The sequence below is a fragment of the Monodon monoceros genome, unplaced genomic scaffold, assembly GCF_005190385.1.
Source record: "Monodon monoceros isolate NGI ecotype Baffin Bay Population unplaced genomic scaffold, NGI_Narwhal_1 Super_Scaffold_7, whole genome shotgun sequence".
Lineage (NCBI taxonomy): Eukaryota > Metazoa > Chordata > Mammalia > Artiodactyla > Monodontidae > Monodon > Monodon monoceros.
In genome coordinates this window covers 58032856-58060656 of record NW_021703784.1, presented here as the reverse complement: position 1 = coordinate 58060656, position 27801 = coordinate 58032856, and the positions used below count along the sequence as shown (strand labels likewise).

General features: G+C 42.7%; 1 protein-coding gene across 2 annotated transcripts in view; it reads right to left on the bottom strand.

The window, feature by feature from the left end:
* NUMA1 (nuclear mitotic apparatus protein 1) overlaps nucleotides 1–22302 on the bottom strand; it is a 74501-nt gene extending 52199 nt beyond the window's left edge. Inside the window, exon 1 of one of the 2 annotated variants that reach the window (XM_029208199.1) lies at nucleotides 22287–22302. The gene's annotated coding sequence lies outside the window, so the exon portion shown is untranslated. The other variant, XM_029208198.1, reaches the window with a different exon arrangement.
* Between the last annotated feature and the right edge of the window lie 5499 nt (nucleotides 22303–27801).

The following is a 27801-nucleotide window of genomic DNA, read 5'->3' as shown; positions in this document are numbered from 1 at the left end:
TTTCCTATCATCACCCGTGCCTTGCTTGCTCACAGAATTCTTCTCAGGGCCCCGTGTGATAACCGAGAACAAAGCAATCTGGAGAATGTCAAGACGCGACATGTGATGGTTACTGTTGGTAAATTAGAATTGGCCTGTCCGGCCGCCTCTCCCAGCCACCTGCGCACAGTGCCCGCCCACCCCCTCATGCGTGCACTCCCTGTTCTGGTCTCGGCAGCTGCTTCCAACTCAACTGACGTGGGCAGAGCTGGATTGGGGAATTAATCCTACTGTGTCACACTCCTGACCCTGACAAGTGCAGACAAGCCCACCAGCAATCCAAACTAGTGGGAAGGAGAGAGAATACATGATCACTATGAAATAATATAATACAGAAGGTACACAGAGTAAAATGCAAAACTCCCCATTCACCAAACTTTAACCCACATTTGCCAATGGCCCTCCCCTCCTCAGAGGTACCACTGTTATAAGTTTGCTGTATAACCTTTCAGAATTTTCCTAAGCATGCACACACACACATACATATATGTATATATACATGTATGTATAGAGATACACATAGATATGTATACATACATATACATATGTATACACGTATGTGTGTAGACAGACAAAGAGTGTGTTGTGTGTTTGGTCTACCTACCTGTTGTCATACTGTATACTTTGTCCTGCAACTTGACTTTTTTTTTTTTTTTTTTTGCGGTACTCGGGCCTCTCACTGTTGTGGCCTCTTCTGTTGCGGAGCACAGGCTCTGGACACACAGGCTCAGCGGCCATGGCTCACGGGCCCAGCTGCTCCGCGGCATGTGGGACCTTCCCGGGCTGGGGCACGAACCCGTGTCCCCTGCATCGGCAGGCGGACTCTCAACCACTGCGCCACCAGGGAAGCCCCTGCAACTTGACTTTTTCACTTAAAAATTTTTGACCTGTTTCTTATTAGTATATAATGGATTCCTCATACTTTTAAGAGCTCATGAAAAATGCCACGGTAAGGTTGTGCCACTTTATTTTCTCATTTTGCTATGTTTGAATATTTAGGTTGTTCATAGTGTTTTGTCATGACAAAGAATGCTACATCGATAATGCTGGTGAACCTCTTTTTACATACAAGCTAATATATCTCTAGGATATGTACCAATAATTGGAATTGATGAAGTCTGTGCATGTTAAATGTTGACAGGTACCCAAATTAGCATCCAAAAAGGTATACCAATTTATAGTTCCACCAACAGAACATAAAACTTCCCTTTTCAACACCCTTCCAACAATAGATGTTATTTTCTATTTTACCAATATAAAGGATAGAAAACAATATACTATTGTTTTAATTTACATTTTCCTGATTTCCAGAAAAGTTAAATATCCATATGTGTAATTGGTCATTCTCATTTTTAATGGAAAGTATTACCATTTTGCATTTAAACAAGAGAACTCAGAGAGGCTAAGGTGACATAGCTAGTAAGTAGCAGACATCAAAGCTAAATTTTTGAACAACTTCCCATCAAAGCTAGGCCTTCTGACTATCTAAAGTATTTTCCACTACCCAGAGGTCAATAAACTATGGCCTGAGGGCAAGCTGCCCCAATTCTGTAAATCAAGTTTTACTGGAATACAGCCATGCCCATTCATTTATGTATTGTCTATGGCTACTTCAGTTCACCAATGGCAAAGGTGAGTAGTTGCAACTACGTGGCCTGCAAAACGAAAAAGATTTATACCTGGGCCTAAACAAAACAATAACTCACATTTAACACCTAAAGAAAAGTTTCATAATGAGATTAACTGTTGTCCAATTGACTAGAGTGTGGCTATCTTAGACAGTGTGGCTCATTTCAAAATGAATGTATATGCAGTACAGGTCTGGTATATAATATTGAAGAAAAGAATCCAAAACACTCAAAAGAAGTCAAAAGACACTCCTCTACTTCTTGGTTAGGACACTACTCTAAAGAGTTCCCTATGTGCTATTCATCATCTTCCTTGTCTCTTTAATTTCAACTGATGGGAAACAGATCCGGTTCCTACTGTCCTTCAGTGACCTGGACGAGCAATGTAGCTCCCACTCACACGCTACAATGATAATATGAAAGCAAAGGAAGCCCCACTATTTCTGCTGCTAAACACACCCCCACCACCACATTATAGGGGTCTCTCCTTCCCTTTTGCTTATAGAGAGAAGATTCACCAGGAAGCAGCTAACATTTCCAGTATGTCTAGCCAACTGCTAAGAGCTAGGACCCTGATTTTTGTGGGAAAGGAAAGCCAATTCTTCCTCTCTATATCCTACCCTTCTGAAGATCCTGGCCACAAAAGTAATTAATTTCAACTGGGAACTTTAGGCCATTCAGTTCCTGTAGGGCAGATGGGGAAAGTGCCATCATCCCCATTTTATACACGGGGAATTGAGGGGAACTGACCTTTCATTTTAGCAAATGCGACCTTCATACAGTGACACTCCCACCCACCCCACTTTCTCCTTCCATCCTCTCCCAAATATTGATTTTATATAATAATGGCAAAGAAGCTATCATACTTTCCTGGAGAGATAACTTAATCTAGGGTTTTGATTGAGAAGTTAATGATTAAAGAAGGAACAGTGCATTTTCTCATGTAAGTAAGCAGGCATTCTTTAAGTGGTTCTCTGGAAAGAAATTTGGCAATACATATCAAGAACCTAAAAAATGTCCATATTATGCTAAGTGAAATAAACTAGACACAAAGGGACAAAAATTGTATGATCCCATTTATGAGGTACCTAGAATGGGCAAATTCATAGAGACCGAAAGTAAAATAGAGGTTACCAGGGACTGGGGGAGGAAGGAATGGGGCTCTTGTTCAATGCGTACAGAGATTCTGCTTGGGATGACAAAATGTCCTGAAAATGAACAGCAGTGATGACTGCACAACACTGTAAATATACCTAATGTCACTGAATTGCACACTTAATTGTGAATTTAAATTTTGAATTTAAGGGCTTCCCTGGTGGCGCAGTGGTTGAGAGTCCGCCTGCCGATGCAGGAGACGCGGGTTCGTACCCCGGTCCTGGAAGATCCCACATGCCGCGGAGCGGCTGGGCCCGTGAGCCATGGCCGCTAAGCCTGCGCGTCCGGAGCCTGTGCTCTGCAACGGGAGAGGCCACAGCAGTGAGAGGCCCACGTATCGCAAAAAACAAAAAAAAAATTGTGAATTTAACACTTTAAAATTTTTAAAATTTTAAAGTGAGACTGCTAAAAAAAACAAAGTTTGTGTTCTTTGATCAAATAATTCCATTCACAGCAATAAAAGTTTAGAAAATTATCTGAAATATAAACAAAGATATATATGAATTAATATAATTATCATTATGAAAAACTGGAGAAAAACTAAGTATCTAACAATAACTCAAGTAAATTATGATATATCCATATGATGAAGCCTTATGCAGTCATTAAAAATATTCTAAATAATTTTAATGACATGGGGAAATGTTGAATTTTAAAAGCACTATATATAGTGTTAGTGTGGTATGACTATTTTTTAAACTACATATACAAGTGTGTATGTGATACACACACACACACATGCACAATTGTGAGTGTGAATATGCATGTTATATTTATAAGGAAATATATCAAATAATGTTTATTTGTGAGTTGTGGAATTATGGGTATTCTTACTTCCTCCCTTAAAAACCTTACTTTTCATGTTTTCTAAACTGTACCATGAAGTACAATCAGGAAAAAAAATTTAATTTCACATCATTTGACCCAGTAATTCACTTGCAGAGATGTATCATAAGAAAATAATGAAAAATACTGATCAAAACTTATGCATAATAATGTTCATGCAAAGATACACCAGAAATTACTAATTATAAATTAATAAAAACTATTAATAAGTAATTGTTACCTCTGCAGAGTAGGATTAGGATAAAGGGTGATGTGCAAGGGACTTACTTATTATATATATTACTTTTATAATTTGTATCTAAGTATTACAGTATTGTTTAAAATAGAAAACACTGAAAGCACTATAAAAATCCTATATGATAGACTATTATGCAGCCATTAGAAATATCGCGAATTCCCTGGTGGTCCAGTGATTAGGACTCTGAGCTTCCACTGCAGGGGGCCCAGGCTCGATCCCTAGTCAGGGAACTAAGATGCCACAAGCCGAGAGGCACAACCAAAAAGAAAAAAGGAATATTTGTAAAGAGCTTCAGCAACATTATAAACATATATGAATTTATATAACGAAAACAATGGGAAATGGAAAAAAAGCAGAAGACAAAATTGTAGGTAATATATGATCTGCACTATGCCACACAGAAATGTGCACAGGTACAAAATATTGAAAGGAAACACTAAAATGGAAATAAGTGATTTTCTCCAGATGGTAGGGTTATGGATGATTTTAGTTTTCTTTATACTTTTCTGTATTTTTCATATTTCCTACAGTGAATATATACTATTTTCAATCAGTTCAAAAAAATGTTTTTGGTTTCCACTGTATATTCAAAAGGATTAGCAGTAGTAAGGAACTCACTAAACAAGACTGTAGGATGTATATGCCTAAGAAAATCTTCATCTTTGGGGAGTGGCGAAAGCGCAGTCTAAAGGGACACTGCTGACTATTTCCTGCCTTCTTGTGGTTGGAGGTGCTTTAGAAAATATAACTAAGGAATCAAGTACATAAACATTAGATGGCTGACAAACTTTATACTTTAAGAACCAAGACCACCACCTTCTCAACCCTGAAATCTAAGACCTTACACTTGAAAAACACTCCAAAACACTCAAGAGCTAACTCCATGAAGAATAAAATCCAAATCCCTTAGCATGACACTTAAGTGTTCTTTAAGATCCAACCATCAAACATCTTTTCCAGCCTCATCTCCAGCTCATTCCTCTAAAATATCTTCTATCTCAGGAACACTTTTCCCAGACATGCCAGGCATTTTCCAGGCTCTGTGCCTTTGCCCATGCCGTGACCTCCTCCATAATGCCCTTTCTAAAAAACGAAAAAGGTAAAAAACATTTTTTAAAAAAGGGAATTCCCTGGTGGTCCAGTGGTTGGGACTCTGTGCTCTCAGTGCCAAGGGCCCAGGTTTGAGCGAACTAGGATCCCACAAGCCACGTGGCACGGTCAAAAAAACAAAAAACAAAAAACAAAAAAACCCAAAATGTCCTTTCTTCTGAACTTAAGGAATTCTAATTCACCCTTTACAACCTAGCTCAAATGCTTTCTCCCTTCAGAAGCTCTCCTTGTTCCCCCCAATTCAGGAATAATTGTTGCTTCCTCTATATGCTCCACATTGCTTGTTCCTCTACACACTTTACTTCATTCCTCCTTGGGTCAACGTTAGCTGCATATGTATTTCACTTGACTAATAAGCTCCTGAAGAGCAGAAACCATCTTATTCACCTGTCAGCTCCGTTCCAGCACAATGCTTGCACACCGCAGGTGCTAAATAATGCTGCCCAACTGAATGACAGCTAACTGGCCCTAATCTAGAGAATTCTTTCAGTGAGGCAGCCAGCGAAGCCAAACTGTCAAAGAGGACAATCCCTCTACTTTAAAGCCACATACCTAGCAAGAGTGACCAGCAGAAAATGTCATGGGCCTGCCACTTTAAGAGGACTGGCAAGCTGACTGTGTTTACACAATCCTAATTAAAACTAAAGGGCACTGAGGGAAAGAAGAGAAATAGGGAGATTAAGAGGTGTGGATTCTACAGATCACCTCCTCCTCTGTTTAGAGCCCAAATCTCCCAGCCTAGTACATAGCGAGCTCACCAGGCAGCCTATTCTCTCCTTGCTGTCACTGTAGGGTCTAAGTATTGAAAAGCAACTGATTAGGTCTCTCCAGCAACCGGCTCTGCTCTTAGGCATTTAATTTCTATTGTGGTTACATGGGGCTTTTTCTCTAAATGAATCCCACACTGCTCCAATCATTAAGAAAATCCCTTTAAAGAGAGGCTTGAAATTAACAACAGCAGGGAACAAAGTCTCTAACCCTTCTAAACCACAATATCCACACTGTCCATTTTGATGATATTCACCCCCACCTCCTTCAAACAATAGGTCCTACCAGGGAACCACTACCTCTCTCAAGATCAGCATGTCCTGTGATTGTTTTTCAGGAGAAAGCTCCCAGGGCCTGCTTCTCATTAAATAGCTCCTTCACGTTTGATCACTGAGCTGTGACTGCAGGTAGAGAGTATAGCCACTATAATTTAAGGACTAGAAAGGAAGTCCACTCCTACCTCCCCAGTCTAATAGTCAAGCAGCTTAGAACAGATAGCTCCCTACCTCAAACCTCCTTTGGCCTACCTGTTTTCAGATCTAGAACTCTTAGTATCTCTGTCAATGAAGAAAAATGAAGACAACATGGCCGTGAGAAAGAGAATCACAAAGTGACCTAGTGACAGAACCTTTTGATTAGGATGCTTAACGCCTTATTTTCTTGACTAGTTATCAACAAGACACCATTTCCAGGAACAAAGTCCAGGATACTACAGACAGCCTAACTGAAATGCGTTCAAGAGAGCCCCTCTGGGGCTTCCCTGGTGGCGCAGTGGTTGAGAATCTGTCTGCCAATGCAGGGGACACGGGTTCGAGCCCTGGTCTGGGGAAGATCCCACATGCCGCGGAGCAACTGGGCCCGTGAGCCACAATTACTGAGCCTGTGCGTCTGGAGCCTGTGCTCTGCAACAAGAGGCCGCGATACTGAGAGGCCCGCGCACCGCGATGAAGAGTGGCACCCGCTTGCCACAACTAGAGAAAGCCCACACACAGAAAGGAAGACCCGACACAGCCATAAATTAATTAATTTTAAAAAAAAAGAGCCCCTCTGCTTTGACCCCCACCCATCCCCACCCCTCCTCAAACTCAAACTGCTGAGGAAAACAAATAAACAAACAACGACAGACAACAAACCAAGTAAGCTGATACCTCATTTCTCCTACACAAGACTGGAGCTGCCAAATCATCTGCTTCAGCCACGCCACCTGGGAATCATCCTGACGGACTATGGTGTGTGGTGAGCAGTGGCTGCTGAGTCTTCTGGAGCCGGGACTGCAGTGGCTCCTCAGCCACAATGTCCCATAGCAGCATGTTCCAACCCTTTTTGACCCTCAGCACATTTGTGATTTGGGAGGACTACCACGAGAAAGGCTAATTTTCCCTGCCCACTATCTTGTCACTTTGACCTAGAAGCAGGCATACGCACAGGGAGTATAAAGGAAGTGACGCCCTTTTAAACAAACATTTCCAATCTTGTTGAATCAAGTGAAAACTGTAATCAAAACAGTCTCCTAAGATTTACAAGACACTACTTTGGGAACTGCCTTTAAAGGCTACTCCATGCGAGACACACACAAAAATTAAATCTTATTATTTTACAGTCACACCTCATTCTTCACCAGAAAAGATACTGCCTTGCTTGTCTTTGGCTCACAACATCTTCTAGCTGTTTCCAAAAACTGAATCTACCAAGCAAGAGTGAAGATTTGCTACCTCTGAGAATATTCAAAAGATTGGCTGAGAGGCCAAAGATGTTTTGAGCGCTGGCAGCATCACCTGAGTAAACGTAAAGGCTGAGAACACGATTACTTCGAGGGGGACAAACTTACAAATACTCTAATTGTCCCAAAATTACAATGAAGGGGACAAGGTATGGGCAGTATATGTCACGTGTGTTAAAGATAAACTATTATACTAATTTACAGCCACACATTACATAATCATAAATTTTGGCTCTGGAAGAAATCTTCTAGATCATATAATCTAAACTGCTCATGTTTATGTATAAGAAAACTATAGTCCACTGGGGTTAGGCAGTTTGTCCCTGGTCACACAGCTGGTTAGCAGTAATTAGGACTAGAAACCTAGTCACCCTGACTCCCAGCAAAAGCCACAAACACCCTAATCCATGCACCTCCCCCTTCCTGTTCCTCGCTGCTGTCTTTCAAAGGGGAGATAACTCAGGACACTAAAGCACAGCAAGAATGGTTTTGAAACCCAGTTTCTGAGAAATGATAGCTTAAGATCAGGACTTCTCTGCAGCGGCTCCTATGAGTATAAGCCATCGTTTAGTGCCTGGTTCACAAGAGTTCTAGGTAATCTACCTCACAACAGGGGTCAGTGAAACCCCCTAGACTCTCCTCCCACAGCTAGAAGAATATGTTTATTAAACATCTCTGCCCACCTCCTGCAGTAACCTGTTTACTTCAAGTAATTGAAAGAAGGTTACTTAGAAGAACCTGGATCAAGGAAAAAGAAAGCAGTAGAGATCCTGTTCGGGAAAAAGCTGACCTATGAAAAAGCAGAGAGAGGGCAGGAACCATCTTGACTTACCTCCTGGTGAACAGCTTTCTCAGGTTCGGACAAAGTGATCCCTGGCAATCTGGCTTGTAATTAGCCTCCACCCAAGGAAGGGGCAAAGGGACAGGAATGCTGTTCATTCCCCCATCCTGCCGACTGTTGGTCAGCTGAGCCTCACATCATCCTGGGCAGCCCCAGCATTCTGTAGATCAGACAGCCACCGGAAGGGAAGCCACGCAGCCTAGTTCAATGGGGTGGGTCAGTGGCAGAGCAGGAAGAGTCACCGGGGCAGAAAGTCTGGCCTCCTGTGGCAAGACAGCCAAACCACACCCCAACGTGGTCAGCACTGGGGAGGCTCTGCCATACTAGGGCTCCAGTCTCTAAAGCAGGAAAGGTCCTTCCTCAGGAGGCTCCATACCACTCACATTTCTAAGTGTGTCCCTCCTGCTCAAAAACCTTCCATGGTTTTCTTCCTAAAGCACCATATCTAAATCCCTTGGCTTAACTTTCCAAGCCCTCCATTATACAGCCTCAAGTCATTTATTCAACCTTATTTCCCACTGTTCCACAGTGTACACTCTGAGCTAATCAAGCCAGTCTTCCCATCTCTCTCTGCATGAGCCAAGCCCTTTCTCATTTCCATGCCTTCAGTCATCCAGCAGCGGTAAATTCAAGCCCCTTCAGGGGTTAGGCAGGTAATAGAAATGAATGTTCCAGTGTGGCACATAGAAAAACTAGGAAGTGTTGCCCCCACCTAAAGGCATTCAAATGTTTTAATTCAAGTATTTATGCAATATTTCACTCTGAGCATCACAATAACATTTTAAAGAGTTACCAATACTCTTTCTAGCTTGCACGTAAGGAAACTTCCCTGAGGTTAGGCAGCTGTCAAAATGCTGAGCACAGTCTCTAGGCCTGTCTGAAACCAAAGCAAGAGCTCTAAACTATTAGGCGTCCCAGCAGTACAAACACCATGAAAGATACAGAGCTCTAAACTCTGGAGAGGAAATTCACTTTTCATGATATATAACCTTAGTAGTGGGATGAGAAGTCCAAATAGCAGCTTGTCTAACCATACTCCAACTGCCTCAAATTCTATCCATCTTCCAAACCCCATCTTCCTACTAAAGTCTCTCCTAGTACCTCCAGGTCCTACTGAATTCCCTCTTCTCTCAATTCTGATGGGGCTTACAGATTAGACAAGATAACTGAGTGCTAAATTATCTACTGTCATGCAAAACTGAATACTGTTTCCATGTGTTTTTTAGCTTCACTAATCAAACTACTGTATTAACCTATCTAGTTCTACCAAAAATGTTTAACCTGTATCTAGTCAAGAGGAAATAGTCATACAAATCCAAATTAAGAGACATTCTGCAAAAAACTAACTTGAACTCTAAAGAATGTCAATGCTATGACAGATGAAAAGGCATTCAAGATTAAGGGATTTAAAAACTGTTCAAAGTTAAAGCAGAATAAAGGCTTGACAAAGTCGTGACAACTAACGCATGCATGATCCTTCAATGGATCCTGAACTGACAAAAAGTCTATGAAAGACATCATTGGAAAAATTAGAGCAATCTGAACAAGTACTGTATACCGGATGAATTGAATTTCTGAGTGTAATTTTATTGTGGTTATGATAGGAAAATACTCTTATTTTTTTAGGAAATACTTGTGGAAATATTTAGGGATGAAGTAACATGATGTTTACATCTAACAGTCAAAAGGTTCAGAAAATGAAGGATAGAGACCAAAAATAGCAAACTGTTAACAATTAGTGAATCTTGGTGAAGAATATACGAGCATTTGTTACATTATTTTTGTTAAGTATCTGTAGGTTTGAACAGTTGGGGAGTAGGGAAATTCTGTATTATAAATACACTTGTTAAATATTCAGCTCTGTGAGAGGTATAATAGGCACTCATTATGATTTGCTCACTGCCTAAGGAAACTGGGCTTTGGGGGTCAGCAACCAGACAGAGTCCACTTTGCAGTAGTTCATGAGGGGTACCGTGGCAAACTCTAAGGGAACAAGAGGTTTCCCTCAAACTCACATCGTCACGCCATAGGAAAGACAGAAAAGTAGGCAATCAACGCTATTGTTACCTCATCCCTCACTGAGACCATCCAGAAGTCAGGCACTTGACAAATGCCCCCTTACAGGGCAGAATGCAGTTGCTACCACACACAGGACCAAGACCTCGGGTCACACTGTATTCACCTTGCCACAGGGCACCAAAAACTTGACAGCCTGCAAAGCAAGTGTCTCTAGCCAGTCACGGGAAGGCACCCAGGTGGTCAAATAAATAAGCCTGAAATACATGCACAGTCTTCACTCCTCACCAGACAAACCAGTCCTGAGCTGCAATAAGGCAGAAGAAATATGCAAGGCTGAATCACTGGCATTTCCTGCACTGGCTTCAAAGAAACTGGCCCTTAAAGAGGACAGAAAGGACAGCTGACACAGCTGCCAAGAGAGGCCTCAACCCAGAAGCATGCTGTGCAATATGCCTTCTCTCCCTTCTACAGCCACCAGATCATTTTACTTCTGCCAAGTGGTCCCTTATCAGGGTGACTGACTGCCCAAAGGCCAATCCTTAGCCTTGACTCTCTCCTCCCCTCATTGACAGCCAAGATTCTGCCCTTTCCAGACAGCTCCTCCCCCAATTTAGCAGAAAGAATAGTCAAAACTATTCCCCCCAAACCTCCATCAACTGAAGTAAGATCTCCAGAGGTGTAACATTCAGCTTTCTTCTCAAACCTACCATGTTTAGCATTTTTACCAAAGACAGAATGAAAACATGTAAGGTCTGCTTGTTAAACTTTGGAATTGTAAACTGTGAAGAAAAGAAAATACAATGTTTTTAGATTTGATCCGACAAAAAGATCTTAACAGGTTCAATGATACCAAAAATAGCCAATATATAATTTAACAGGACTACACATAAAGCCCTGCATTTAGAATAAAAGAAATCAACCAAACTAACATGGGATGGTAAGGACCTGGTACAACAGTTCATATTAAAAAGGTTGCCTTTGGGGGGAAAAAAAGGCTGCCTATGGTGGGAAGTGGAGGACAGGCTGTTACTCCAGACACTCCCCTGTGAACCATCAATCTGACAGACCTACCCAAAACATTAATGTGGCTCAGGTCATGTTAATAGAAGACGACTCTGTGCCCCACCTCTGAAAAGCAAAGTCAGAGCACGTGCGAGAAAGAATGACAACCACTGTGGTGAAGGGTCTGAAAGTCATGTCATGGCAAATGTGAGGGGAGAACTACAGATGTTATGCCAGGGAAAACATGAAAACTTTTTTCAAACATATGCATGCTTGTCATGTAGACAAGCAGAAAGACTTACGTGTCCCCGTGCAAGAAGCCAAAACCAGAACTAGTTAGTACAAGTTAAAGGAGGATAGATTTTGGTTTGATGTAGGAAAGAACTTTCAGCACAATAAATAAGAATGTGCATTACGGGACCCAGAATGCTTGGATTAGAACACCAACCCTACCACTTACAAACTGTATGGCTTTGGGTAGATTAATTTATAGTAGAAATAATAGTACTTACCTCATAGAACTTTGGGAAGCAGTTCATGTGAAGTGCTTAGAACAGTATACGCTGAAAAAAAGAAAGTCATCTATCGCTATTACTAACTGTTGATATAATGGACCAGATAACCTGAAAATCTTCCTACTAAATATGCCTGGAAATGCTTAGAAAAATACAATAAAAATCCTTTTAGACTTGCTAGTTAAGTTATTTTCTCTCAGCTCCACATCTACCCTGTTATGCTCTGCTCTGTGATGCTGGGGCTCGGACTCCACCAATACGATCTCACCTTTGCCAGCGGGCTCCCAGTTAGGTTCTGTCTACAGGGGGTGCTAAAGGGAAAATGGAAGGCAGGAAGAGGCTGCAACGGACTTCCTTCTTCCTGTGGCTCGCTGTTTCTTGACAACAGCAGTTGATTCTTCCCTGCTTCTTTCCAAACTCCCTCTCAGAGGCACCAGCACCAGCAGGGCAGGGCTAAACCAAACCTGGCTCCTCCAGGCCCCTCCTGTGAGCTCCTGAGAAACCAGCAACACCCTCTCCTCAGAGAATCAGGGTGCATGCAGTTCCATCAGATCTCTCCAGAATTCTAGGTTCTGACAACCCCTACCTTCTTCCCTTTGTTTTTCAGTCTTGGATGAGGCAGGTGCTTAATGCAGTTATTATATCAAAGTTACTTTAAGACTCCCTTTTTGCTCTTTCAGCCCTCCAACAAGGGTTTAAACTAAACACCTTTACTGAATTCACTCTATTAAAATATCTGTGTGTGGTTTCTATTTTCCTGATAGGATCCTAACTTACACTAGATAAACTGAACTCACAAGAAAGTAGGAGAAATCCCAGGAAACAGAAAGAAAGAAGCTGAAAATTGGATTAGTGAGGCATAGCTGTCCCAGCAATGTAAGGAATTCGTGACCTCCTCATAGTCCAGGAGATCTTGAGCCCGTAAAAAACAACTGAGATCTCTGTATAAAGGCTGGGATCCTCAGTAAAAAAGACAGACTAGGAAAAAAAAAAAAATCTGTCCACAGGGAAATAAGGGAGGTTGCCTTGCTCATCTAGTAAAGTGGGAGGAAAAAACTTTCTAGGAGGGCTTCCCTGGTGGCGCAGTGGTTGAGAGTCCGCCTGCCAATGCAGGGGAGGCGGGTTTGTGCCCCGGTCTGGGAAGATCCCACATGCCACGGAGCGGCTGGGCCCGTGAGCCATGGCCGCTGAGCCTGCGCGTCCGGAGCCTGTGCTCTGCAACCGGAGAGGCCACAACAGTGAGAGGCCCGCGTACCGCAAAACAACAACAACAAAAACACAAAACTTTCTAGGAATTAATAACCATAGGTGCACACAAGAGATGGATTTGGAGTTAAAAATTTATACTAAAAGAGTGTACACAAGAGGTGGATTTGGAGTTAAAAATTTATACAAAGTCTGCGGCCTGGAAATCTACAAGTACAGAAAAATTCCAGACATTTTACTCCCAGGTTGGGAACAGCCTTTAGTTCCCAGCAGGAGCAAATACAAAGTTGCTGCAGGAGATACACAAATGGCCAAAAGATGTTCAACATCATCAGGAAAATGCAAATTAAAACCACAATAACACTACACCTCCATGAGAACGGCTAAAATTAAAAAGACTGACAATACCAAGTGTTGGTAAGAATATAAAGAAACTAGAGCTCTCAGATACTGCAATGGGAACATGAAACAGTACAGCCACTTTGGAAAACTGGTAATTTCTTAAAAATTTGAAGATAACATGCCATATGACCCAGCCATTTCGCTCCGAAGAGTCAAGAAAATACATGTCCACTCAAAGATTTGTACATGAATGCTCACAACAATTTTATCACAACAGCCAAAAACTGGAAACAACCCCCATGTCCATCAACAGTAAATGATAAACAAAACTGTATGATATAGTCATAACAGAATACTACTTAGGAACAGAAAGTAACAAATTACTGATATAATAGAAAAATTTGAAATGCATTACACTGCCTGAAAGAAAGCAGACATAAAGGTACACTCTGTATAATTTGACTTAGATAAAATTCTAGAAAATACAAATTAATCTATAGTGGTTCCTGGGGCCAAGGGAAAGGGAAAGATGAACTGTAAAGAGGCATAAGGAAACTTTTGGGAGTGATGGGAATGCTCTGTATCTTGATTGGGGCAGCTTTCTATAAGTGTATAAATCTGTAAAAACTTTTTTTACTTTAAAAAAAGCATATTATAAATGCATAAATTATAATTAAGCAAAGCTGATTAAAATAAAAAAGCTGTTTTTGAGAGAACTGACCTCAACTCAAGCTACATAAGGCTATTATAGATAATACTCCTTTGAATATGAGCTCACAATCCAAAATTATAAAATACTTGAGGAAACAATCCATCATGACAAAGAGTCATTAAAACAAATGGCAGGATTATACTCGAAAAGCTTCAGAAAACTGAACAAAGTAAGTTAAATTTATTTAAAATTAATATAGATGAATTGAAAACACAGGACAAAAACAAGATACCATGAAAACAAAGAGGCAGATTTGAAAATGAACCAAAGAGTACTTGAGGAAATGAAAAACTTAGCTAATGAAAATAAGAATTCAAAAAGTAAATTTGGGGCTTCCCTGGTGGCACAGTGGTTAAGAATCTGCCTGCCAATGCAGGGGACACGGGTTTGATCCCTGGTCCGGGAAGATCCCACATGCCACAGAGCAACTAAGCCCACGTGCCACAACTACCGAAGCCCATGTGCCTAGAGCCCATGCTCCAAAACAAGAGAAGCCACCGCAACGAGAAGCCCGTGCAACTCAACAAAGGGTAGCCCCCATTTGCCGCAACTAGAGAAAGCCCACGTGCAGCAACGCAGCCAAAAATAAATAAGTAAATATTTAAATTTATATATTAAAAAAATAAATTAGTTCTAGCTTAAGAGTAATTAGTATGCTAGGAGATAGGTTTAAGGAAATTATCTAGAGGTAACACAGAAAGATAGAGACAGAAATCATGAAGAAAAGAATAAGAGATGTGGAGGACAGAATTAACAATAGAAGGTTCAAGGTAAGTTAAATATGAGATCAGGGAAAGGCACTATTTAAAGAGGTATATGCCAATAAAATGGACAACCTAAGAGAAATGGATAAATTCTTAGAAATGTACAATCTCCCAAGACTGAATCAGGAAGAAATAGAAAATATAAATAGACCAATTCCCAGTAATAAAATTGAATCAGCAATTTAAAAAAACTGCCAATAGGGGCTTCCCTGGTGGCGCAGTGGTTGAGAGTCCGCCTGCCGATGCAGGGGACACGGGTTTGTGTCCTGGTCCAGGAGGATCCCACATGCTGCGGAGCGGCTGGGCCCGTGAGCCATGGCCGCTGAGCCTGCACGTCCGGAGCCTGTGCTCTGCAACGGGAGAGGCCACAGCAGTGAGAGGCCTGTGTACCTCAAAAAAACACAAAAACAAAACAAAACAAAAAAACTGCCAATAAACAAAAGTGAAGGACCAGACGACTTCACAGGTGAATTCTACCAAACATTTAAAGACGATAACCCCTATTCTTCTCAAACTATTCCAAAATAATTACAGAGAAAGGAATGCTTCCAAACATTTTCAAGGCCAGCATCACCACAACACCAAAACCAGACAAAGATATCACAAAGAAAGAAAATTACAGGCCAATATCACTTTATAGTTGTGAAAATCCTCAACAAAATATTAGCAAACCAAATTCAACAACACATTAAAAGGATCATGCACCATGATCAAGTGGTATTTATCCCAGGGATGCAAAGATGGTTCAATATCCACAAATCAATCAGTGTGATACACCACATTAACAAACTGAAGAATAAAAATCATCTAAATGAATGCAGAAAACACTTCTGACAAAATTCAACATCCATTTATGATTTTTAAAAAAATAGCATCAAAGTGGGTCTAGATGGGACTTCCCTGGTGGCGCAGTGGTTAAGAATCCGCTTGCCAATGCAGGGGACATAGGTTCGATCCCTGGTCCAGGAATATCCCACGTGCCGCGGAGCAACTAAGCCTGTGTGCCACAACTACTGAGCCTGCACTCTAGAGCCCGCGAGCCACAACTACTGAGCCTGCGTGCCACAACTACTGAAGCTCACGTGCCTAGAGCCCGTGCTCCGCAACAAGAGAAGCCACCGAAATGAGAAGACTGTGCAACACAACAAAGAGTAGCCCCTGCTCACCACAACTACAAAGTGCACGCGTAGCAACAAAGACGCAATGCAGCGAAAAATAAATAATTTTTTTAAATGACAAAAAAAAAGGTGGGGGCTTCCCTGGTGGTGCAGTGGTTGAGAGTCTGCCTGCCGATGCGGGGGACATGGGTTTGTGCCCTGGTTCGGGAGGATCCCACGTGCCGCGGAGCAGCTGGGCCCGTGAGCCGTGGCCGCTGGGCCTGCGCGTCCGGAGCCTGTGCTCCGTGACGGGAGAGGCCACAGTGGTGAGAGGCCCGCGTACCGCAAAAAAAAAAAAAAAAAAAAAAAAGGTGGGTCTAGAGGGAACATCTCAACAAAATAAAGACCATGTATGACAAGCTCACAGCTAACATCATACTCAACAGTAAAAAGCTGAAGGCATTTCCTCTAAGATCAGGAACAAGACAGGATGCTCACTCTCACCACTTTTAGTCAACCTAGTATTGGAAGTCCTAGCCACAGCAATCAGGCAAGAAAAAGAAATAAAAAGAATCCAAATTGGGAAGGAAGAAGTAAAACTGTCACTGTTTGCAGATGACATGATACTACAGAAAATCCTAAAAGGGCCACCAAAAAAAATTAGAACTCATCAATGAATTCAGTAAAGTTGCAGAATACAAAATTAATATACAGAAATCTGTTGTGTTTCTATACACTGACAAAGAATTATCAAAAAGAGAAATTAAGAAAGCAATTTTATTTACAATTGCATCAAAAGGAATAAAATATCTAGTAATAAATCTAACTGAGGTAAAAGACCTGTACTAAAAAAAAGACAAGACGCTGATGAAAGAAATTAAAGATGATACTAACAAATGGAAAGATACACCATGCTAATGGATTGGAAGAATTAATACAGTTAAGTCCCCTACATACGAACAAGTTCCCTTCCAAGAGTGTAAGTCCAATTTGTTCCCAAGTCCAACAAAGTTAGCCTAGATGGCCAACTAACATAATTGGCTATACAGTACTGTACTATAATAGGTTTATAATACTTTTCACACAAATAATACATAAAAAACAAACACAAAAATAAAATTTTAATTTTACAGTAGAGTACCTTGAAATGTACAGTAGTACCAGCTACATCACTGCTGCTTTTATGCTTGCTTCTGGACATCCTGGGCTTGAAATAAAGATGCTGTACTACTGTACTGTACAGAGTACTGTACAGAAAAGTACACAAAAGCAGAACCACTTGTAGAGGATGCATGCACGTGACAATGTATGCCTGACACGTGAACTACCTTATGTGATTGGACATTTGAATACATGTTCGCACCTTTTAAAGTTTGCAACTTGAAGGTTCGTATGTAGAGGACTTACTGTATTGTTAAAATGACCATTCTAGCCTAAGGCATTCTACAAATTCGGTGCAATCCCTATCAAAATACCAAGGGAATTTTTCACAGAAGTAGGACAAATAATTCTAAACTTTGTAATGGAAACACAAAAGACCCTGAATAGCCAAAACAATCCTGAAGAACAAAACTGAAGGTATCATGCTCCCTGATTTCAAACTATACTACAAAACTATACTAACCAAAACAGTACACCAAAACAGACACACAGGGGCTTCCCTGGTGGCGCAGTGGGTAAGAATCCATCTGCTAATGCAGTGAACATGGGTTCAAGCCCTGGTCCAGGAAGATCCCACATGCCGCGGAGCAACTAAGCCTGTGTGCCACAACTACTGAGCCTGTGCTCTAGAGCCCGTGTGCCACAATTACTGAGCCCACACACCACAACTACTGAAGCCCGCATGCCTAGAGCCCGTGCTCCGAAACAAAGAGAAGCCTCCGCAATGAGAAGCCCACGTATCGCAACAAAGACCCAATGCAGACAAAAATAAATTAATTAAATAAATAAATTTTAAAAAAAAGACACACAGATCAATGGAACAGAACAGAGAATGCAGAAATGAACACACACTTACATGATCAATCAATCTACAACAAAGGAGATGAGACTATACAATGAGTAAAAGTCTCTTCAATAAATAGTATTGGGAAAACTGTATAGCTACATGCAAAAGATTCAAACTGGATTACTTTCTCCTTTCTCATACCATATACAAAAATAAATTCCAAATGAATGAAGACTTAAATGTAAGACCTGAAACCATAAACCTCTTAGAAGAAAACTCAAGCAGTGTGCTCTTTGACATCAGTCTTAGCAATATTTTTTTGGATATGTCTCTTCAGGCAAGGGAAACAAAAGCAAAAATAAACAAATGGGACTACATCAAACTAAAGAGCTTTTGTATAGCAATAGAAACTAGCAACAAAAAGTGAAAAGAAGACCAAAACATGGTATGGGAGAAGATATTCACAAACAATATATCTGACAAAGGGTTAATATCCAAAATATACAAAGAACTCATATAACTCAACATTAAAAAAAAAACCAAATTAAAAAATGGGCAGAGGACCTGAACATTTTTTTTCAAAGAGGACAAACAGATGGCCAATGGCCACATGAAAAGATGCTCAACATCACTAATCATCAGGGAAATGCAAATTAAAACCACTATAAGATATCACCTCATACCTGTTAGAATGGCTATTATCAAAAAGACAACAAACAACAAGTCCTGGGGAGGATGTGGAGAAAAGGGAACTCTCTGGCACTGTTGGCAGAATGTAAATTGGTGCAGCCACTATGGAAAATAGTATGGAAGTTCCTCAAAGAATTAAAACAGAACTACTATATGATCCAGCAATTCCACTCCTGGGTGTTTATCCAAAGAAAACAAAAACGAGGTGAAAAGATATATACACCCCTATGTTCATTGCAGCATTATTTATAATAGCCAAGATATGAAAGCAACCTAAATGCCCATGGATGAATGGATAAAGAAGATGTGGTACATATATCTAATGGAATATTACTCAGCTGTAAAAAAAGAATGAAATCTTACCATTTGCGACAACACGGATGGACCTAGAGGGTACTAGGTAAGTGAAATAAGTCAGACAGAGAGAGACAAATACTGTACCATTTCAATTATATGTGAAATCTAAAAAACATAACAAAACAGAAAGAGTCACAGAGAACAAACAGGTAGTTGCTAGGGAAGCTGACTGGGGGGATGAAAAATAGGTGAGGGAGATTAAGAGGTACAAACTTCCAGTTACAAAATAAGTGAGTCACGGGTATTAACTGTACAGTGTGAGGAATATAGTCAGTAATGTAATATTTTTGTATAGTGACAGACGGAATAACTTTTTTGGGTTTTTTTAAAAGTTATTTTATTTATTTTTGGCTGCGTTGGGTCTTTGTTGCTGCGCGCGGGCTTTCTCTAGTTGCACCAAGTGGGGGCTTCTCATTGCGGTGGCTTCTCTTGTTGTGGAGCACGAGGCTCTAGGCGCGCGGGCTTCAGTAGTTGTGGCTGGCGGGCCCTATAGTGCAGGCTCAGTAGCTGTGGTGCATGGGCTTAGCTGCTCTGCGGCACGTAGGATCTTCCTGGACCAGGGCTTGAACCCGCGTCCCCTGCACTAGCAGGCGGATTCTTAACCACTGCACCACCAGGGAAGCCCGGAAAAACATTTTTTTTAAATAAAGGGGGGAATTTTTACAAAATTGAAAGGTATGAAATCTCAGATTGAGGCATCACTATAAGCCCCCAGTAGGATAAAATTAAATCCACACCATGTAATGAAACTGCAGAACACAAATGACAAAAAAAAAGGATCTTAAAAACAACCAGAGAAAAAGGCAGGTTACATACAATGAAATAATAGTTCAATTGTGAGCCCAGTTCTCAAGAGTAACAAAAAAAAGCCAGAATTTCTGTAAAATGACATTTTCAAAGCACTGGGAAAAAAAATAATTGGAAGCCTAGTACGCAGCTAAACTATCAATCAAGACTGACAAGGAAATAACGGTATTTTCCAACAGAGTATTTACCACTAACAGACCCTCACTAAGAAAACATCTGAAGGGGGAATTCCCCAGTGGTTAGGACTCCGCACTGCCACTGCAGGGAGCACAGGTTCGATCCCTGGTCAGGGAACTAAGATCCCGCATGCCGCTGGCATGGCCAAAAAAAAAACCCAAAAAACAAAAAACTGAAGGATGTATTCATCTATTTGACACAAAAAGAAGGGATAAAACGCAATAAAGAATAAGGAAAAAACAAACAGTAAATGTATATGGGTAAAATGAAATAATCAGTGACAGCACAAAACAATTATTATTTATTAGAATTGTTCTAACATTAAGATGACTACCTTTGGAAGAGGTCTCATTCTTGGAAATGCTCATTTTGAGTCTGGACAATATGTTTCGATATGTTTAATGTAAACTGGGTAAGAGGCTGAAATAAATAATCCCTGACATACCTATTGACCATAGGGTTTTATCAATTAGACACAGCTGTCAAAACATTCCCTGATCAGCTCTGTTTATCCATCTGTGGCAGGGCTTTCCCCTATCCTAACAGTTCTAGAACTCAAGTTTTAGTTCAAGGCATTCTTCCCACTCCCATATTCCATAAATTAAAAAATGAACATTCTAAATAGAAATGTTCCTTATATGAGCTTTTGGTTAAGATCTTCTAGTTTGGGGGAGTACAGTTTGGGGCTTTAAATTGGAATTCAGGCTTTACAATTAGTCACCACTTGCTTGAACTTGGGCCAAACTTGGGTCTGTTTTGTTATGTTTTTTAGATTTCACTTTGGCAGCTTTTACTAAGAAGTATGTTCCTCTTCCTCTGAAGGAGAAAATACCACACAGGAACAAGAGAGGGAGGGAACACATACATTCATCCCTGCTGGCTGAAAGATGCCTTACTTGATGTGAACATTCCCCCAAGGTTCCCATATATTCACAGCAGTAAAGATCTCCACAATGTAGAGCTCCAATTCCCTTCTCATCAAAGGTTTCTGCTTACCACACTTGATTATCCAGAACTTTAGAAACACATGACCAGACAACATGACCAGGCAACAGACCCAGAGAAAGGTAAGCATGCGTTAAAGTATTATCACATTTTTCGAAGGCAGTGCCCTTCCAGGCAAGAGGACATAGTAAGAGGTTCAAAAGCCACTAAATACAGATGGAAAAGCCAGGCTCCTATCCCTTTTCAGCCCAAGTAAGCTCATTCATTTCAAAGCATACGTTAATGACCATGATACATTTCACACCCTGCATAGGCATGAGGATGGAGGTACAAAAGACACCGTCTCTATCTAGTAGGGGAGACAAACAAATACCAGATGAAAAGCGCTATCTCAGGGGTAAGCAAAAGAGGGCGCCCAGAAGAGGCAGCATCAACCCAGCTGGGCTCTCTTCCAACAAAAACCTTCACACAGTCACATCACTTATAGTCAAAAATGTTTACTCTCGGGACTTCCCTGGTGGTCCAGTGGCTAAGACTCCACACTCCCAATGCCGGGGGCCCGGGTTCGATCGCTGGTCAGGGAACTAGATCCCACATGCCGCAACTAAGACCCAGCGTGGCCAAATAAATAAATAAATATTTTTTAAAAAAATGTTTACTCTCCAAGATGCTTCCAAGAAACAGGTTACCTGATTTCACCCTCATAACAACCCCAGGAAAGTAGGTAAGGCAGGTAAATTCGTTGTTTACATCATAAGTGAAAAGTGAGGCTCAAAATAAACTGACTCTTTAGTCCAAGACAACCCGCACCGCCAACACAGCCCCTCCCCCCCACTTAAGCCCAACTCCACAAAAACCCCGGTATAGCCAACCACGCACTATCTATGCAACCCTGGCCAAGCTGAACATAAACCTCAGATGGCCCACCTGTAATAAAGTATAATAATGCTGTTAGGAATATTAAAAAGATCCATATAAAGGGTGTGGTACAGTGTTACAAACGTCGTTGGGGTTGAGAAAATGTTTATTACTACTACCACTATTGTTAACAATAATAGGCGAAGCCTTCCCACTACAGGAACCCTCGGCGACGAGCCTTTCAGGAACCCGCATTACCGGCACTCGCGTCGCCCTCTGGCACGATTCCATGGACACGCCCCCAAACAGACCCTCCCCCCTAAGCACGCCCGGCACCTCCCCCTCGGACAAGGCCCTCTCCTCACAAACCTTACCCTAGATAGACTCTCCCCAGTCAGCCTCGGTTACGAAGGAGCCCTTCCGCTCACACCTGCCTCTCCAGCATCCCCCTTGGGCCCGGGCATCCCTGCGGGCGCCCAAACCACACGCCAGCAGCGGTTACCTGGCCCCGCTCTCCCGCTCCTACTCTGGCTCTTCCCGGATTGCGTTGGTCGCGGGCTCGCGCCAGCGCCGTAAGCACACAATTAGTTTAAACTATGGCCCCGCCCCCTCGTGCCGCCCTTCAATTGGCCCCTGTCGGCTGGCGTCGCACGCAAGAGCACGCTGGAGGACCCGGGAAAAGGAAGTGTGAGGGCCACTGGAAAGGGAGAAAGGGTGCCACAACTTCCGGACCCCGGCCCTCGGCTTGAGGGCGAAGGCAACTACAAATCGCTGCACTGCCCGCGGCCTTGGAACCCAGCCCCTGACGGACTACAGCTCCCGGTAGGCATCGCGGCAGCGCCTACGGCGCTCAGCTGGGACGTGGTGACTTAGGTAGTTACCATAGAGTTGCTCTGAGTAACCCTGAGATAGTGGGACGCAGAGGCTGGAGGGGAAGCAACTGCGGGTGAGTTGGGCGGGAAAACAGGAAACCTGCTCTAGGGGACAAGAACTCTATGGAGAGGGGAGGGACACCCAGAAAGACTAACATCTTCCTTTCTCGGGGACCTGAGACCTCCCCCCCTTACCCCTTATCGCAGTGAACAAGACACAAACCCATATGGGATAGACGGGCGCGGGGAGGGAAGGGAAGGCTGAGACACATACCCAGACAGATTTGGGGGTGCTTAAGAACCTCCCCCATCACAAAGATGGGACCCCCTAATACTACTGTCTCAAATCCCTGACACATCCTGGGAGATCTGAAACGCCTTCAGACATGGGGTTGGTTTTCCTCTGGTCGTCTGAGACCCTCTTCAAGACATGGGAGTAAGATTAGAATAAATCACAGTCCCTAATTCTGGATTTGTAGGAAACTTTCTGGGGCTTGAACTGCCCCTTTCCTTCCAAGCAGGAAGACCCCAGGGTAGAGCCTCCTTTTCAGAGAGTCAGCAGGATCTTCCCACACATACTTATTAGGGATCCTGTCCTTAAATTACCTCCTCTCCCTACACCTCCTCTGTGGTCTGCTTCTCCAAGTTCTGCAGTTAGAGCTTCACTCCTTTTACAGTCTTCATGACAGATCGGTTACAACTTACCCAGTGTCTTCACATCCAGTCTTTCTTTTGAGCTTGGTGAGTCCAAGGATATTTATCCCCATTTCACAGATTGGAAAACTGAAACCTAGAGAGGAGCAGGGACTTGCTGGAGGCCACACACCAAGTCAGTGACAGCTAGGACTAGACCCCTGTTTGCCAACTTCCAGCCAAGTCTTTAGCTTGAGCCTACAGCCTCTCTAGCTTAAGGACTTATTCAAAGTAGTAAGATAAACTGCCCCAGGGAAAAGAAACTTGTATCGCCTACATTGAGTTATTTACATTTCAGCCTGAATGGGTTTCAGATCCTTCCTTGAAAGTTTAAATGGGGAAAGAGAACTAGAGAGACTAAAGACAATGGGAATCAAACAGATTTAACTAAACAAGAAGTGAACAGTCTTGCTAACACAGCACCCATGTCTGATGCTGTCATGATTAGTTAGCTTCTGGCTGGCTCCTAGCTGGCCCTGATTGGTCCACTTACTGTCTTAAAGCTCCCCCATGCTTGGTCCTAGGCCCACTTCCCACCTCACTCTAAGATTCTCTTCTTGGATATTCTCATCCACATCCACAACTTCATTTACCACCTATATGCAGATGTACGGGAGTGTGTATCTCCAACCCCACCCAACCCTCATCTCCAAGCTCCAGATCTATATAACCAATTGCATCTTCAACATCTCCTTCAGGATATCTCAAAAACATCCAAACTCAACATGTTTGCAGCTGAACTCATAATCCCTATGTACTCCAAGCCTGAATTTCTTCCAGTGTTCTCACCTCTGTCCACCATTACAGAAGTCAAAAAAACAAGCGTTGTCTTTACCTCTTTCATTTCCCATCCATCATAAAATCCTGTCAGCTTTACTCCTAGTATCTTTTCTCTAGTCGTAGCTACCATCACATCCTTCCTGCCTTCCCTCCGAGCCATTTTGCATACTGCAACCAGAGTAATCCTTCAAAATGCAAATCTGATATTGTTCACTTTCCCCACAATACCCCCAATTAAAAATATACCTTGGGATTCCTATTGCTCTTAGCATCAAGCAACATCTCAGCTTGGCTCCTACCCACCTCTCCAGCCTCCAGTCTAACCATACATTTCCCTCCCACTCTCCCTCCAGTTATATGGCCTTCTTTAAGGTCTTCAAAATTTCAAGTAACCACTTACCATAGAGCCTTCGCACATGCTGTTATTTCTTCCTGGAATGTTCATCTTTTCCCTCTGCCATAGTTAATTTGTACGTATCCTTCATATTTCTCTCGATCACTTTTTTTTTTTTTTGGCCGAGCCGCATGTCATGTGGGATCTTAGTTCCCCCACCAAGGATGAACCCGCACGCCCCTGCATTGGAAGTGCAGTCTTAACCACTGGACCGCCAGGGAGGTCCCTCTCAATCAGTTCTTTAGGACTATCTCCCCTGACTGCCTAGAGCAGCTCAGATCCCTCAATTATAGCAACGTCGTGTCCCTCTCCTTTATAGTGTTATTCACTGTTGCAATGTTTAACATATTGTTAAGTACCTACTACTTGCCTCCACTGTCAGGATACAACCATGAGAAAAACATGGCTTCTGCCCTGGTGGAGTTTATGTACACACAGATAGTAAGGAGATAATACTAGTGTTACCAGTGCTACCAAGGGTAAATATAGGGTGTTATGGGAGTCCAGAAGAGAAGTCGTACATCCAGACTTGGGCATGAGGGTAGGCTCCTCAGAAAAAAGGGAAACCGGAGCTGAGTCATTAAAAATTAGCAAGGCAAAAAGAAGAAACTGTACTCCAAGCAGAGAAAGCTGGATGTGCAGAAGCCCAGAGGCAGGTGCAGGGAACTTACTCCAAGTAGTTGCATTTGGCTGGCCTGCAGAATCGGAGGTGAGGATAAGAGATGGGAGTAGAGAGATGGGCAGGAACCAGTTTGAATTTGGGGCCTACCTTTGGCACCTAGAAATATAACTTCCCAGAATACATTAGATTATGTGGAAGACTTTTCATGACGGTCTTTGGTTTTTCTTCCACCTGTAGCCCATAAATAGAAACCCTCACTAGGCCAGGCTGTTGAATCTCCTATCAGATCTCTTCATCTGAATATTCCTCACAGCTTCCTGGGCCATAATGTTGCTACTTACCTGAGAGAGAGAAGAGACAGGCTATCAACAAATGAAATTCCAATTGTTAGCAATTTCCAAAAACTGAAAACAAATTTCCATCATCAACTTGGGATTGGTTAAATGAAGTTAAATTAAGTAAAGTTTTTTTTTTTGCGGTACGCGGGCCTCTCACTGTTGTGGCCTCTCCCATTACGGAGCCTGTTCCGGACGCGCAGGCTCAGCGGCCATGGCTCACGGGCCCAGCCGCTCTGCGGCATGTGGGATCTTCCCGGACCGGGGCACGAACCCGTGTCCCCTGCATCGGCAGGCGGACTCTCAACCACTGTGCCACCAGGGAAGCCCAGTAAAGTTTTTTTTAATATATAATTTTACTTATTTTATTTTTGGCTGCGTTGGTTCTTCATTGCTGCACGCGGGCTTTTTCTAGTTGCGGCGAGTGGGGGCTACTCTTTGTTGTGGTGCGCGGGCTTCTCTTTGCGGTGGCTTCTCTGGTAGCGGAGCATGGGCTCCAGGCGCACGGGCTCAGTAGTTGTGGCACATGGGCTTAGTTGCTGCACGGCATGTGGGATCTTCCCGGACCAGGGCTCGAACCCTTGTCCCCTGCATTGGCAGGCAGACTCTCAACCACTGAGCCACCAGGGAAGCCCTGCGTTGGGTCTTCGTTGCTGCGTGCAGGCTTTCTCTAGTTGCGGTGAGCAGGGGCCACTCTTCATCGGGGTGGGCGGGCTTCTCATTGCGGTGGCTTCTCTTGTTGCGGAGCACGGGCTCTAGGTGCATGGGCTTCAGTAGTTGTGGTTCACGGGCTCTAGAGCGCAGGCTCAGTAGTTGTGGCTCGTGGGCTCTAGAGTGCAGGCTCAGTAGTTGTGGAGCACAGGCATATTTGCTCCGCGGCATGTGGGACCTTCCCGGACCAGGGCTCGAACCTGTGTCTCCTGCATTGGCAGGCGGATTCTTTTTTCTTTTTCCTTCTGACTCCCAGGCCTTATTTTTTTAAAAATAGATCTTTATTGGAGTATAATTGCTTCACAATACTGTGTTAGATTCTGTTGCGCAACAAAGCGAATCAGCCATATGCATACACGTCCCCATATCCCCTCCCTCTTGAGCCTCCCTCCCATCCTCCCTATCCCACCCCTCTAGGTTATCACAAAGCACCAAACCTATTTCCCTGTGCTATGCTGCTGCTTCCCACCAGCCAACTATTTTACATCCGGTAGTGTATATATGTCGATGCTACTCTCACTTCGCCCCAGCTTCCCCCTCCCACTCCAAGTCTTCTAGTCCATTCTCTATGTTCCTGCCCTGCAACTAGGTTCATCTGTACCACTTATTTTTTTTAGATTCCATATATATGTGTTAGCATACGGTATTTGTTTTTCTCTTTCTGACTTACTTCACTCTGTATGATAGACTCTAGGTCCATCCACCTCACTACAAATAACTCAATTTCATTTCTTTTTATGGCTGAGTAATACTCCATTGTATATATGTGCCACAGGCAGGCGGATTCTTAACCACTGCATCACCGGGGGAGCCCAAGTAAAGTTAAAGTAGGGTACACACAAATTCTATGGAACACTCTGCAGCTATTAAAAAGGGTAAGAGAGTCTACAACAATTTGAAAAGAAAAAAATAGCTTTACAAAGGAACAGAAAGTATGTGTTTATTTTAAAATATACATAATTTTGTTATATATGTCTTCTAGGAGGTTATATTCCCAAACTGTAAATCATGAGCGTTCTTGGAGAGTGAGATGGAGAGCCACACTTTTAGTTTTCACTTGATGTATCTCTCTTTGTTGTTTGACTTTATTCAGCTATCACGTTAACTTTTAAAATTAAAAAAGACAAACAGTAGGGCTTCCCTGGTGGCGCAGTGGTTGAGAGTCTGCCTGCCGATGCAGGTGACACGAGTTCGTGCCCCGGTCCAGGAAGAACCCACATGCCGCGGAGCGGCTGGGCCCATGAGCCATGGCCCCTGAGCCTGCGCGTCCGGAGCCTGTGCTCCGCAACGGGAGAGGCCACAACAGTGAGAGGCCCACATACCGCAAAAAAAAAAAAAGAAAGAAAAACAGTAAATGATATTTCCAGTCAGGAGAAGAAAAACTCCAAAACAGAGCAGGTATGCCCCTAACCCTGTCATTCATCAATTCAGTCAACGTAGACAAATGAGGAAGGCGCTAGGGTCTGACTAGCTCCTGGTGATGAGGCTGAACAGCAGCTGGGCAAGACTGACTCCAAAAACATAGCCACTGGAGCGAGTAAGGCAACCTCAAGGCTCGTCAGTTCTCCCCAGCAGTCAGGTTCACTATGTGACACCTTGAAGATATTCAT